The sequence below is a fragment of the Bos indicus genome, chromosome 21 (genome assembly GCF_029378745.1).
Source record: "Bos indicus isolate NIAB-ARS_2022 breed Sahiwal x Tharparkar chromosome 21, NIAB-ARS_B.indTharparkar_mat_pri_1.0, whole genome shotgun sequence".
Taxonomy (NCBI): Eukaryota; Metazoa; Chordata; class Mammalia; order Artiodactyla; family Bovidae; genus Bos; species Bos indicus.
The window spans coordinates 7,474,790-7,488,814 of NC_091780.1; positions in this window are offsets into that span (position 1 = coordinate 7,474,790).

The following is a 14,025-nucleotide window of genomic DNA, read 5'->3' on the forward strand; positions in this document are numbered from 1 at the left end:
CAAGATAAGACTGAAAGAAGGATACATGACGGGGCAACCTGTAAACTCCGGCCTCTGCATGAAACATACCCAAGCCCAGGGGGCAGATGTGCCAAAGGGACACAGTGGTGTCTGCTGCACAAAGGCACCGCCCTTGTGTTGGCCTCCAGGGAGCAAATGAAGGGCCTGGGGGAGGGTGCGAGTGAGGCTGCACCTGACTCCACCTCCTATTGGTTGAGGGAGAAAAAAAGCAAGCATTTCCTATTCTATTTTAAATATTATTTTAAATATTTAAATGGCCCTCATTGATGCACACAACCAGATTCCAAACAAGATACCCTTAGAACATTTAAACCCTTTTCATCCCTTGGTTTCCTTCCCTCACCATCTGCCAACCCCCGCGTCCGGTAATGGCAGCTCCATCTGGCTGCAGGTCATTGCACGGGGAGACAGTGTCTCAAAAGAGTTATCCGTTTCCTTTACGTAAGTCCTCACACCCAGCGTTTTCCCTAGTGTTTGGACAGTGGCTGTCACACACTTGTTGCTTTGAAAAGAAGGGAAGTAATAGTGGGAATGAGAAAAGCAAGAAACAGGCTGTTCCTGTTAAATAACCCAAGATAGCTTTTTGCAATCAAGAAGACAGCCCAAGATAAGCAGAGTTTGTATCTTAATAATATCAACAACCTCAGATATGCAGATGACACCACCCTTATGGCAGAAAGCAAAGAGGAACTAAAGAGTCTCTTGATGAAGGTGAAAGAGGAGAGTGAAAAAGCTGACTTAAAACCCAACATTCAAAAAACAAAGATCATGATCCCATCACTTCATGGCAAATAGGTGGGGAAACAATGGAAATGGTGACAGATTTTATTTTGGGGGGCACCAAAATCACTGCAGGTGGTGACTGCAGCCATGAAATTAAAAGAGGCTTGCTCCTTGGAAGAAAAGCTACGACCAATGTAGACAGCATATTAAAAAGCAGAGACATTACTTTGCCTACAAAGGTCCTTATACTCAACTATGTATGGATGTGAGAGTTGGACTGTAAAGAAAGCTGAGTGCCGAAGACTTCATGCATTTGAACTGTTCGAGAAAACTCTTGAGAGTCCCTTGGACTGCAAGGAGATTAAACCAGTCAATTCTAAAGGAAATCAGTCCTGAATATTCACTGGAAGGACTGATGCTGAAGCTTAAGCTCCAATACTTTGGCCACCTGATAAGAAGAACGGACTCACTGGAAAAGACTGAAGGCAAGAGGAGAAGGGGCTGACAGAGGATGAGATGGTTGGATGGCATCACTGACTCGATGGGCATGAGTTTGAGCAAGCTCCAGGAGTCAGTGATGGACAGGGAAGCCTGGTGTGCTGCAGTCCATGGGGTCACAAAGAGTCTGACACGACTGAGTGACCGAACTGAATAGTATACAGGGAAGACAGAACATTTCCTTTCCCTAACCCAGGAAGGGTATTTGGGCTTGGAGAGGGGTGGGTCAGGATGGGTGAGGCTTCAGGGAAGCTGGGAGCTGGGGCTGGGGCCTAGAAAAAGAGAAGGGGTCTGAGGTAGGGTTGCCAGATAAAATATAGGAAGCTGGTTTCAAACTGAATTTCAACAAACAATGAATAGTTTTTAGATATAAGTATGTCTCAAATGGGCTTCCCCGGTGGCTCAGCAGATAAAGAATCCCCCTGCAGTGCAAGAGATACAGGAGGTGTGGGTTCAGTCCCTGGGTCAAGAAGATCCCCTGGAGGAGGGTATGGCAACCCACTCCAGTATTCTTGCCTGGAGAATCCCACAGACAGAGGAGCCTGGTGGGCTACAGTCCATGGGATCACAAAGAGTCAGACACGACTGAAGCGACTTAGCTCACACGCACACAAGTCTCAAATACTGTGTGGTGTTGCTATAGACAAGGAAGCCCACACGTAGGTTTTGGGTGGGGCTGGACCAGGGTGATGTCTCACCTCCCAGCTGCGATATTTCCAGACCCTTGTCCACAGGAGACTGGCTTCTCCCTGGCGTAAGGAACCCTCACCCCATGTTCTCACTTTATGCAAGAAAACCCTGAGACCAGAGGGCTTGAATGAACTGCCCAGTCTCTTTAGTTGCTCACCTGGTCAGTGGCAGGTCTGGATGCCCACTGTGATCTCAGATCCTGGGGTGCTGCCTGCACCGGACTCCAACTCAGGGCCTCTCAGGTGATGACAATGGACATGTACCTGCCCAGCCCGGTGGGTCACAGTCATAGGTCTCTTTGCACTATTTCACCTTGGGAAGCACCACTCCTGGAGACATTCGAGTCTCTGCTGGAACTGAGGTTGTTGCCAAACTATGATGCAGCCATGTGACCATGACCAAGACACCCACATCATGAACCCACCCACTCAAGACATTGACGCCACAGTCAAAATGCCACCTGCCTGGGACAGATGCCTCCTGCCATATTCCTTGTGGGCCTGCTTCCGAATTGGATCTCAAGAAAGCAGATAAATGAAGGAAGAACCAAGCCTGGAAGTGAGCACTAAGGTGAATCTGTTTTCAGTTCAGTTCAGTCACTCAGTTGTGTCCAACTCTTTGTGACCCCATGGACTGCATGCAGCACACCAGGCTTCCCTGTGCATCACCAACACCCAGAGCTTACTCAAACTCATGTCCATTGACTGGATGATGCCATCCAACCATCTCATCCTCTGTCGTCCCTTTCTCCTGCCTTCAATCTTCCCCAGCATCAGGGTCTTTTTCAATGAGTTAGTTCTTTGCATCAGGTGGCCAAAGTATTGGAGCTTCAGCTTCAGCATCAGTCCTTCCAATGAACATTCAGGACTGATTTCCTTTAGGATGGACTGGGTGGATCTCCTTGCAGTCCAAGGGACTCTCAAGAGTCTTCTCCAATATCACAGTTCAAAAGCATCAATTCTTTGGCACTCAGCTTTCTTTATAGTCCAACTCTCACATCCATGCATGACTATTGGAAAAACCACAGATTCGACTAGATGGATCTTTGCTGACAAAGTAATGTCTCTGCTTTTTAATATGCTGTCAAGGTTGGTCATAACTTTCACGGCTGCAGTCACAGTCTGCAGTGATTTTGGAGCCCCCCAAAATAAAGTCTGTTACTGTTTCCATGTTTTGCCATCTATTTGCCATGAAGTGATGGGACCAGATGCCATGGTCTTAGTTTTCTGAATGTTGAGTTTTAAGCCAAATTTTTCATTCATCTTTCACTTTCGTCAAGAGGCTCTTGAGTTGTTCTTTGCTTTCTGCCATAAGGGTAATGTCATCTGCATGGTAGTGTTTCTGCCATAAGGGTAGTGGTCAGTCTGAAGTTATTGATATTTCTCCCGGCAATCTTGATTCCAGCACGTGCTTCATCCAGCCCAGCATTTCACATGATGCACTCTGCATAGAAGTTAAATAAGCAAGGTGACAATATATAGCCTTGACGTATTCCTTTCTTGATTTGGAACCAGTCTGTTGTTCCATATCCAACTCTGTTGCTTCTTGACCTGCACACAGATTTCTCAGGAGACAGGTAAGGTGGTTTGGTATTCCCATCTCTTTAAAGAACCTTCCACGGTTTGTTGTGATCCACACAGTTAAAAGCTTTGGTGTAGTCAATAAGGCAGAAATAGATATTTTCCTGGAACTCTCTTGCTTTTTCAATGACCCAACAGATGTTGGCAATTTGATCTCTGGTTCCACTGGGTCATGGTGGAGAGTTCTGACAAAACGTGGTCCACTGGAGAAGAGAATGGCAAAACCCTTTAGTATTCTTGCCTTGAGAACCCCATGAACAGTATGAAAAGGCAAAAAGATAGGACACTGAAAGGTGAATTCCCCAGATCGGTAGGTGCCCAATATGCTACTGGAGATCAGTGGAGAAATAATTCCAGAAAAAATGAAGAGACGGAGCCAAAGCAAAAACAACACCCAGTTGTGGATGTGACTGATGATGGAAGTAAAGCCTGATGCTATAAAGAGCAATATTGCATAGGAACTTGGAATGTTAGGTCCATGAATCAAAGTAAATTGCAAGTGGTCAAACAGGAGATGGCAAGAGAGAACATCGACATTCTAGTAATCAGTGAACTAAAATAGACTGGAATGGGTGAATTTAACTCAAATGACCATTATATCTACTACTGTGGGTAAGAATCCCTTAGAATAAATAGAGTAGACCTCATAGTCAACAAAAGAACTATACAAAAAAGATCTTTATGACCCATCATCACAATGGTGGGATCATTCGCCTACAGCCAGACATTCTGGAATGCAAAGTTAAGTGGGCCTTAGGAAGCATCACTACAAACAAAGCTAATGGAGGTGATGGAACTCCAGTTGAGCTATTTCAAATCCTAAAAGAGGACTGTGGCTCAGATCATGAACTCCTTATTGCCAAATTCAGACTTAAAGTGAAGAAAGTAGGGAAATCCCCTAGACCATGGGAATCTGTTTTACCCATGAATAAAATAAGGCACTGAGAAACTAAGCACCCTGCCTACAGTCACCCAGAGCTTCAGTGGAAGACATAAGTTGCACCCAGGCATGGTTAGACAGCACCACCAACTCAATGGACATGAGTTTAAACAAATTCAAAGAGATAGTGAAGGACAGGGAAGCTGGGCATGCTGCAGTCCATGGGGTCGCAAAGAGTTGGACTTAGCAACTGAACAACATCTGACCCCAGATCCTGGGTATTGAATACATCCCCGTTTTCCTGTCTTTCTGGACGATCCCAGTGGTCCCTGTGTCGTGCTGCAGTCCACAGCTGTCTGTTCTGGTCTCCCAGCTGCTAGGTGGATGCCCAGGGTGTGATTCCCCACAGCAGTGTTATGGAGAAACCTTCCCTCCTCATGCCCAGCTACCCCAAGTGGCAGTATTTGAAGACAAATGCTGCTCATCCTTCCACTTTCTCAGGTCTGGAAGGAGTCTTCTGAATCAAGCAGTTGTAGCTGTATGGCAGGAAAGTCAGGGAAATTCTTAACAAGAGCAAGCTGCAAAGATGTGTTGCTGAGACTCTGTACATGTGTATGTTGGGGACTACTTCAACCTCTCTTTTATAGATGGAAAGATTGAGGAGGCAGAATATGCTTGAAGCGCTTGACCAAGCTCATGCAGCAGATGAAAGAGCTGGGGTGGAACCCAGCAGGCTTGGTGCTCTACTCACAGGCCAGCAGCAATGCCATCACCTGGGATCTGCTAGACATTCAGAGCTTCCCATCCCTCCTCAACTCCTTGATCACCTTCTGCTTCTAATAAGGTCCCAGGTAGTTCGTCTGCATGGTGCAGTTTGAGAAGCAAGCTCCAGAGATTGGTCATATGTTCCATCTGGGTTTATTGGACCATGCAGCAGGTGTTAGGAGCATGGCTGGCACAAATCTTTTTTGCTTAGTGCTGTATATCCAGCACCTAGAACAAGGCCGGCATATAGTGATGCTCAGTAAATGTTTACTGAGTGAATGAATAAATTTGGGTATGTCTGACTTAGGTCCAGGCTCAGAATTCCTCAAAGACTTTCTCCCACGTTACCATGAGGCTTCTGAAGGACTGGGACCCCTCCTTTCTGGCTGTCTTGTTGGAAGGTGCCTCTGGTGTGGGGACCACATGTCGTTTGGAATTATCTCCTTCCCTCTTTTGTGGAGGTAATCATCGGTGCCAACATCACCCAACGTTGGATCAAATCACACACATTCCAGAAATCTCCCAGGAAGCAGCCCCTCTCCCAGCCACGTTCCTCATTCCTTCCATTTGTTCATCAAACCATCTTCATCTTGGGCTGCTGTTCCGCTGCTCACACATCTCAGCTCTTTCACATACCTGAGAGTTATTTCAGCAGCATTTCTCCAGCATCTGCGAAGGGTTTTATTTTTGTTCGGTGAAAAGGCTTCAAAGCCCTCTCTCTGAGCTTTGAGTTTGGCGTGGACGATGTGAATCATTTAATGGGAATTGTTGGTTTTTTTTTTTCAAGGAGGGATTATTCTCAGCATAGTCTGGGACTGCCCTGAAGGAGACAGCCAGACATCTCCAGGTAGAGGGAGCATCCTGCTGTTCTCTGGTAAATCAAAGAGGAACAGGCAGCTCCTGCCCCCCTCATGCCTGGCCTGACCCCAGCCTTTCATGTGCAGCGGCCACAGGGAGGAAAGAACGCACAAAACCAGAACAAACCCCCCAAAGTAAAGGCTTAAAATGAAACCATTTCACAGGAACAATACTCTGTTCTTCTTTAAACTCTACCCAAGAACAAATGGGAGTCTTTTTTTCAGTGGAAAGACCAGATTTGGGCTTTCATCCTCAGAGGCCTTTATTTGGGGTACCTCTCCCACCTCCACTCCTCTCGTTATTTCAGAACTTCTTAGAGGCTGGGGTGGGGGCGGGGAGGTGGACAGGAGCCTCCAACCTGCCCCAGGTGGGGACCCACGGCCTGGGTCTGGGGATGCTTGGTCTTGGGACAACTCGGGCTGGGGGTATAATGAAGGGAGAGCCTTTGTCTCTGGGCAGTCAGTGGGGAAGAAGTCAGGGAAATCATAGCGCCAGGACCCTGTCCAACCCCAAAGCAGGAGCTGCCTTGCCGTCTGCCTTTCAACATATAATACATTCACAGGGAGTGCTACCACACTGCTGGTGCAGCTGGGAGGAAATCTAGGTGCTAAAATAAAGTCATGCAGCCCTAAACATTGTCTTATAGTCCCTCTGGGTCCCACACAGTGTGTGAGCAGCGGAAGGCTGCCTGAGGCACAGGATGACTCAGACAGTCTCAGGGGTTCAGGCTTAGACGCTGCTAATCGCTCCAGTGGAGATCGCACCCACTCAGCTAAACGTGCTCTGAGAGGCGACAGGAAGCCAAGCTTGGGTATCAAATACAAGGCTGCTATTTTCTTGGGAACAAGCCTTTCTAACCAGGGACGGACAGACAGGCCACTGTGGCCTTGGCCACCTACTCCTCCTCCAGGCCTCCTCCCTGCCTGACTCCAGACCCTGGGGAACCTTCCCTGTAGAAAGTCCTCCCAACCAGAGGGGACAGAAACATGCGGACTATATGAGAACCAGGCTGCAGCCAGTTGCTGTCCTGCACCATCCAGCATGGGGCAGACCCAGTGTCCCCCGAGCAGAGAGGCACAGAGAACGGGAGACAGAGCCAGGGGTTGGCGGGGGCGGGGGGCACATAGGGAGGGGCCCGGGAGCCCCGGCCAGAGGGGGAGGGGGAGGGGCCACCCCAATGGCCTCGGCAGAGTCTCTGGCCCTGAGGACACTTGCCTGCCTGTGCAGCGGCCAATCTCATCTCCCTCCCTGGTCATCCTGGGCTGACCTGGGTCACCCAGGGGCTCCCCAGGCAGCAATGCAGCCGATCCCTTCTTCCAGCTCTGCTTCCTGAAGTGCCCCGTCCCATGGGTGGTAGCCTCACCTTGCTGCCGAATGCCCGGGCTCACTATAGACGGCTGCCCACCACGACAGCTGACGAACGGTGGATGGAGTGGAGTTGAATCAAGAAAGCCAGAGGAGCCTGAGGGGTGGGTGACGTCACTGGGGCTTTAAGTGGCCCTGAGGCGCTTCTGGGTTCTGGACGGATCTGGGCGCCAAGCCTGGGTCATCCTCTAACTGTATAAGTCCTTGGGGATTTAATAGCCCTAGCAGCTTTCTCATCTTCTCTCAGGCAGTGCAAACAGCAGGCTCTGGTCATCTGCACAAGGAGACTAAATGTGGCTTCCCTTCTCTGAGGCCCAGCTCTCAGGGAAGAAAGACAGAACATCCCTCCTACCGAGTCACTTTGAGTGGACCCCTTACCTGTGAGGTGAGACGGTGTGCAGGACCTGGACACTTTCCTTCTCTCTCTTTCCCTAAAGCAGCAAAAATCAGAATTCCAGTGTATAAAAGAGACAAGAGCAGAGTTGCCTGGCTGAAGGTGGGGTGTGAGGGATGGGGGACTGGGCAAGGGGTGAGAAGCCCCCACCTCACGCTGGTGGCTGTCTCCACAACCCTTCGTGAAGCCTCAGGGTGCTGGGGACCCCAGTTGGAACATCCCTCTGAAGGCCTAGTCTTCTCTGTAGTCAGTTCAAATGTGGCAAATAGAGCTTCTAGCAGGAAATCTGACCCTCCAGCTGCCAAAAACCTTGTGCAGGCCTGTGCAGGTACTACAGCAGCATCCATAAGGGGTGGGGCAGTGAGGGCTCGACGTGGTGGAGACAAAGGCCCACCTGGGCTGCATCCAGCCCTGAGGAGGCCCCTGGGTCCACACGTTCTCTGCCTCCCTGTCACCGGGCTCCACCCGTCATCCCCCCACGCATAGGTGGCTGCTGTCTTAATGAAGTCTCCCCCTGCACGTCCCCAAGGCTGGCACACCCTGCAATTATGGTCGCTGTTTCCCTGGCTCTCCATCCTGCCTGCCTCGCCTCCCTACTCTCTGCCGCTAATTGCTGGGTTTGCCCTTCACCGTTTCCGCGCAGTAATGCTAAGTCCTGTCCCCACTCAGCCGCGCGCGCTGTCTGTTTCAATAACTGCAGAGACCAAAAGAAATCAAGATGGTCTCAAAAAAGCATTTCCCTTAGCCTGGGAGAAGGGGGCATTTGAGCAGGTCACCAGCACTTCTCAAACTGGAAGCAGCACTTGAATGACCCTGGGATTTTGCTAAAAGGTAGACTCTGGTTCTGTGGGTCCAGGGTGGGGCTGGATACTTTTCGAGTCTGACCAACTGCCCAGCAATCATCTGCAGGCCTCGGTGTTAGCTCAAAGGTGCCAGGAAGCGCACCATGGGAGGCAGGGAGCCAGGACTGGCTGGGTGCTGGGAGCAGGTCCCCCCACCTCTACCTGCCTTGAAGGTGAACTGGGGGTTTGAGCTCAGAGCCTCTGGAGTCTTGGTGAGGACCAGAAAGGAGGTGCACTCGATTCTAGCCCAGGGCAGATGATGCAACCAGGAGGGCTCCTACGAGAGATGGGGACCCTGCAGTGCCCCCTTCCCTCGCTGGTGAGGTGTCCTTTCCTGAGAAACGGATCCCTTTGACAAACTCTTTGCAAAAGTACTTACTGAGTGCCGATGGCATTCCAGGCACAGCATAGGTTCTGAAGATACAGAGTAAGCAGAGGAAACTATGGGACTCCCGACTCCTTCCGGCCACTTCTGTTCTCCTTAGTGGGGCCGGGAGAGATGCTAAGTGAGATAAAAAAAAATACAAAGTATATTTCTGGTAATGAAGGCATAGAGCAAAATAAACCAGAGAGAGACACAGAGTGAATCCAGGCAGGCCTGGGGGCGGGGGTGCTATCCAGGGCTCCCAAGTGGATTTTTAGAAGATGAATTGTTTGTAAGAGCCGAAGGTATGCTGCTGCTGCTGCTAAGTCGCTTCAGTCGTGTCCGACTCTGTGCGACCCCATAGAAGGAAGCCCACCAGGCTCCCCCATCCCTGGGATTCTCCAGGTAAGAACACTGGAGTGGGTTGCCATTTCCTTCTCCAATGCATGAAAGTGAAAAATGAAAGTGAAGTCGCTCAGTCGTGTCCGACTCTTAGCGACCCCATGGACTGCAGCCCACCAGGCTCCTCCATCCATGGGATTTTCCAGGCAAGAGTACTGGAGTGGGGTGCCATTGCCTTCTCCAAGAGCCAAAGGTATAAGCTCTTTTAAAAATTGAGAAAAATTACTGTGTGTGACAAGCACAGGAACCCCATGTGACAGTCTTGTTCTTCCCATGCCTGGCCAACCGGGGTCTGCAGGGTGGCCTCCGCGGGTGTGGAGGAGCGGGGAAGTCAGGCTGTCCCAGGGCGGACTGGCAATCGGGGCGGGCAGGAGCAGGGACAGGAGACCAGTTCTGGGCTGGGAGCTTTGAGTCTGGGTGTCATTTAGTGTCCCCAGCAGCTGGGGGACCCGGCCAGGGGGTGACTTGCTGCTTCTCCCACTGCTCCAGGGGAAGGAAGATGGAGGCTCTCATGGGCTCCTACCCCGGCCAGGCACAGGGAGTGGCCGGGCATGGCCATCGTCCCAACCCGCGCTCCCCCAGCTCTGTGGAGTCCCCACCCTGAAGAAGTTACCAAGAACCCCTCAAAGCCCCAGCACGGCCTGCTCGTAGTGGAGAGGTGGGCTGAGCCACGGCAGCTCTGATTTTCCAAACTTTCCATTTTAACTGAAATTCTAGGGGTTAAACCTGGCCACCACACGGCAGCCTGTTCCCCAGCCATGCTGTCGGCGAATGGAGGCCCCCCTCCTCACCAGACCCTGCTCTTGTGCGGCCTCTCACAGGCTCTGCCCGTCAGACTCACGTCAGAGGTGGGAGCGGACTGAGGGAAACCAAAGCCGGAAGCTGCAGAAATAGTTTCCGGGGTTGGGGAGTGGTCTGCCGGTGGGCGCTGGCGCCAGGCGGCTGTGCCCCCCTCTCAGGCCAAGGGCTTTCTGAGACAGAGGGCCGCGCTCCCTCAGTCAGACTCGTGCTCGGTGGCCCTTTCATCCATCCCAGCCTCGCACCGTCCTCAACGACGCAGTTGGGAGGAGGCATCCTGAGGAGAGGGGCTGACCAGAGCATCCCTGCACCTGGCACACGTTCCCCCGGGCTCCCCAGCCGGCCTCCGGCTCTGACTGCACCCCACCGCAGGGTACACACCAGCTGCATGCGTGAGTGTGGACGAGGTGACCTCTGTCTTTGGTGCCCCTTTGCGTCTCGGTGGCCTTTTCATGTCCTGAGCTCACCCACAAGGGGCCGTCCCTGTCCACACATGAGCTGCGGTTACACCAGGTTCTGGTGCCCACCAGGGGCAGCTGTGGGTGAGGCATCCAGCAGCAAGGGCCACAGTCAGCGGGGCTGGGGCGCACAGGCAGGACCTGGAGGAGCCCGGGGCTCCCGTCTGGACCCAGAGCGGGTGCAGAGTAGTCAGCGGGAAAGCCCCAGACTCCGACTGAGGGGCGGGCAGCCTCAGGACGCGGGGGTGTGGGAGGTAGTCCATGCTCAGCACCCCCAGTTTGCAGCTCCTTCCTGCACGTGGAAGGACGGCTGGGCATGGCCCCCCACTTCTTCACCCTCTGCCAGGCAGCTGCCACTTACCCGGCACCCTCCCAGGGACAGCTCCCAGTCCACCTCCAAAAGACCCCGGGGGGACCCAACTTAAGTGAGGGGCCCACCTTGAGCCAAACCAGTGTTTTCAGAGTCTTTGGTCGTGTCCCTTCCTTAGCCTATATGGTGGCTCCAGGGGGAAAAGCAGGCAGGGCCCCCCTTCCCACAGGTGCTGTCCTGGGCAGCTCACATGGCTGGGTCCCAGAGTGAGTCCAGGGCCTCCCACGGTTGCTGCCCTTCCTTATGCCCACCAGGCCACAGACCCCTCTCTGATGTCTCCCAGGAGGGCCTGCCCCCACCCCCAGTTTGTCTCCAGCTTGACAGGGCCACTGGAGGGCCAGAAACCATGTCTCCCAGCACTGGTTGGGAGTGCGGTGGCACCCACTGGTGGGCAGTACTCCCAGGAGCTGCTATTTGGGGTCAGGTCAGTTCTGGGATTTTTTGTGGGGTGCAGGGGTGACCGAGGAGGAAGTCCAGCCCTGCCCTCAGCTGCTGCGTCAGTCTGGCCCCTGCCTCCTCAGGTGGGCCCGCAGGCCTCTCCACCGTGCCCTGCCACCCAGTGCCACAGCCTTCCTTTGGCAGCTCCTGCCCACCCCCAGGCGAGGTCTCCAACCCCGCAGGGAGGCCAGCCCGTCAGGTCTCTGGTTGGCTGTGCGCCCAGCTAGTGCCCATCCCGCTGTGAGGTTCCCCATCAGGGAATAAGATGGGGGAGCTGTGATGTAAAGGCTAGGGACAAACTGGCACAGGACACAAGAAGCAGGAAACGGCGGTGCCCCAGGAAAGGGCCTGGGCAACGCTCAGCTGAGCGTTCAGGCGGCAGAGCCGGGCACTGTGCTGAGCCCCAGAGCCACCAGCTCCATGACCTCACTGACGTTACCTGACCTCCCTGTGCCTCAGTGTCCTCACCTGGAAAACCGGGATCAGCTAAGGGAGCTGGGCGAGGATGGAAGGCCTGACCATGTGTCAGTCACTGAGGCAGTGCCTGGTCCTTAGCAGGCTTCCAGCGCATGTCATTGCCAGGGGACATGGATGTGAGAGCAACCGAGACCTGGGCAAGGCGACCTGCCCAAGGTCACAGCCAGCAGGGAGCTGGTCACTCTACCGAGAGCCTGCAGGAAATAGATGGGGACCAAACCGCTTTGGTTTTGCAGCCTCTCTCCATGGGAGGGAGGCTGAAGTTGACCTCACCACACAGAAATCAATAAGCAGGAGGCTGTTAAAAACCACCTCCTCATCAGCCTGCCGCTGGCCAGGAGCTGTCGGATGCTCGTTTCGTGCCCTGCCCAGCCCGCGGGCACTTAGGGCCCCTCCACACTGTGTGTGGGGAGCACGCACGCGGGGCTCAGACAAAGGAGACCAGGCCCAGGCTGCACGTACCTCTCAGCGTCCTGCTTGACACATGTCTTCCTGGGGAGAGAGATTGCTCCCTGACGGCTCCACATCCAGAGGAGGCTATCATCTCACAGCAAAAAATAAAGACAAGTGTGAAAACAGCTTTTTATGCCAAGTGGGGCCCACACTTCCAGGGGAAGCCTTCCCTGGAGGCCACTTGTTCACTGTAATTCCTCAGCCTGGCTTGAAATCACAGCCCCATGAGCGAGAACTGTTACAGCTGGGGCTAGACCCCACCGTGAGTGGCAGCAGGGCTTTCCAAGTCGGGGCCCAGGTCATCCACAGTTGCTGGAAGAACTGGCCCGGAGACTTAGGTCAGACTCACCAAGAACCTGAGACTGGTGTATCTTGGCCACAGCTGTAAGGAAAAGCAGGTAGTTTTTCTAGGATTATTGAGAGTAACTTAGGCCTTGAACTTGCCACAATGGGCTAGGTTATGCCTAGCACATACCCACCAAATCTCAGTGGCCAACAGCAGCAGCGGTTCCTCCTTGGCTCATGGCACACGCCCATCGTGGCGGGGGTCTGCGCCTTCTTGTCTCTCCAGGACCAGATGGATGAGCAGCCTTTTTCTTAAACTTGCCGGCTTTTGTTTCATGGAGACCTTTTGAAGGACTCATGCCAGCAGCCAGCTCTGGCCTGAGAGTGTCACAACTCACTTTTGCTCACTGGTCAGAATCCGTCCCACGGCCCTGCCCTGACACTGGAGGGGTGGGAAGGCAGTCAGTCCTACAGGGTGTCCAGTTACTGGGTGGTCAGCAACACTCCTGACTGATGCTCAGGCCCCAGGAAACCCCTTCTTCCCCGGCTCACCCCCTCCTGCCACCAAAGCCACGTAGTTGCCACATTATATGTTAATGGAGCTCAGAACCAGGCTTGCTATAAAGCCCCCTGGCTGCACCACTGCTGTGAATTTCAGACGTTCACTTTTGAGCTTCTGAGCATGGACTCAGATCTCCAGAGATTAATGCCCTTTCTTATTCTTAAATGAGTTGTATGCTGTTGTTCATTGTTGGATGGTATCACCGAGTTCATGGACATGAGTTTGAGCAAGCTTCAGGAGATGGTGAAGGACAGGGAAGCCTGGCATGCTGCAGTCCACAAAGAGTCGGACACAACTGAGTAACTGAACAACAGTGTTGTCGCTGTTTTGTTGCTCAGTCACATCCAACTCTTTTGCAACCCCATGCAGTGTAGCCTGCCAGGCTCCTCTGTCCATGGGATTTCCCAGGCAAGAATACTGGAGTGGGTTGCCATTTTCTTCTCCAGGGGATCTTCCTGCCCCACGTTTTGAACCCACGTCTCCTGCGTTGGCAGGCGTTTTCTGTACCACTGAGCCATCACGGAAGACAGGAGGCATATATGAAAATTATATACGTATATATACAATGTGTACATGTTTCATATACACGTATATATACACACATTCAGGAAAGCTCTCTAAAGACCTCAAATTATAGATACATGGGTGGACAGCAAAGTTGCCCTGAAAACCATCTTGCTCCAGCCTCGACTTTACCAGGCAGTTGATTGGAGGATAAAACTGGGATCCTAGGAGATAGAAGATGTCTGTGGTCAACAGCTAGAACAGGGAGGTGCTGACTGCTGTTCCATCTTGGAGGATT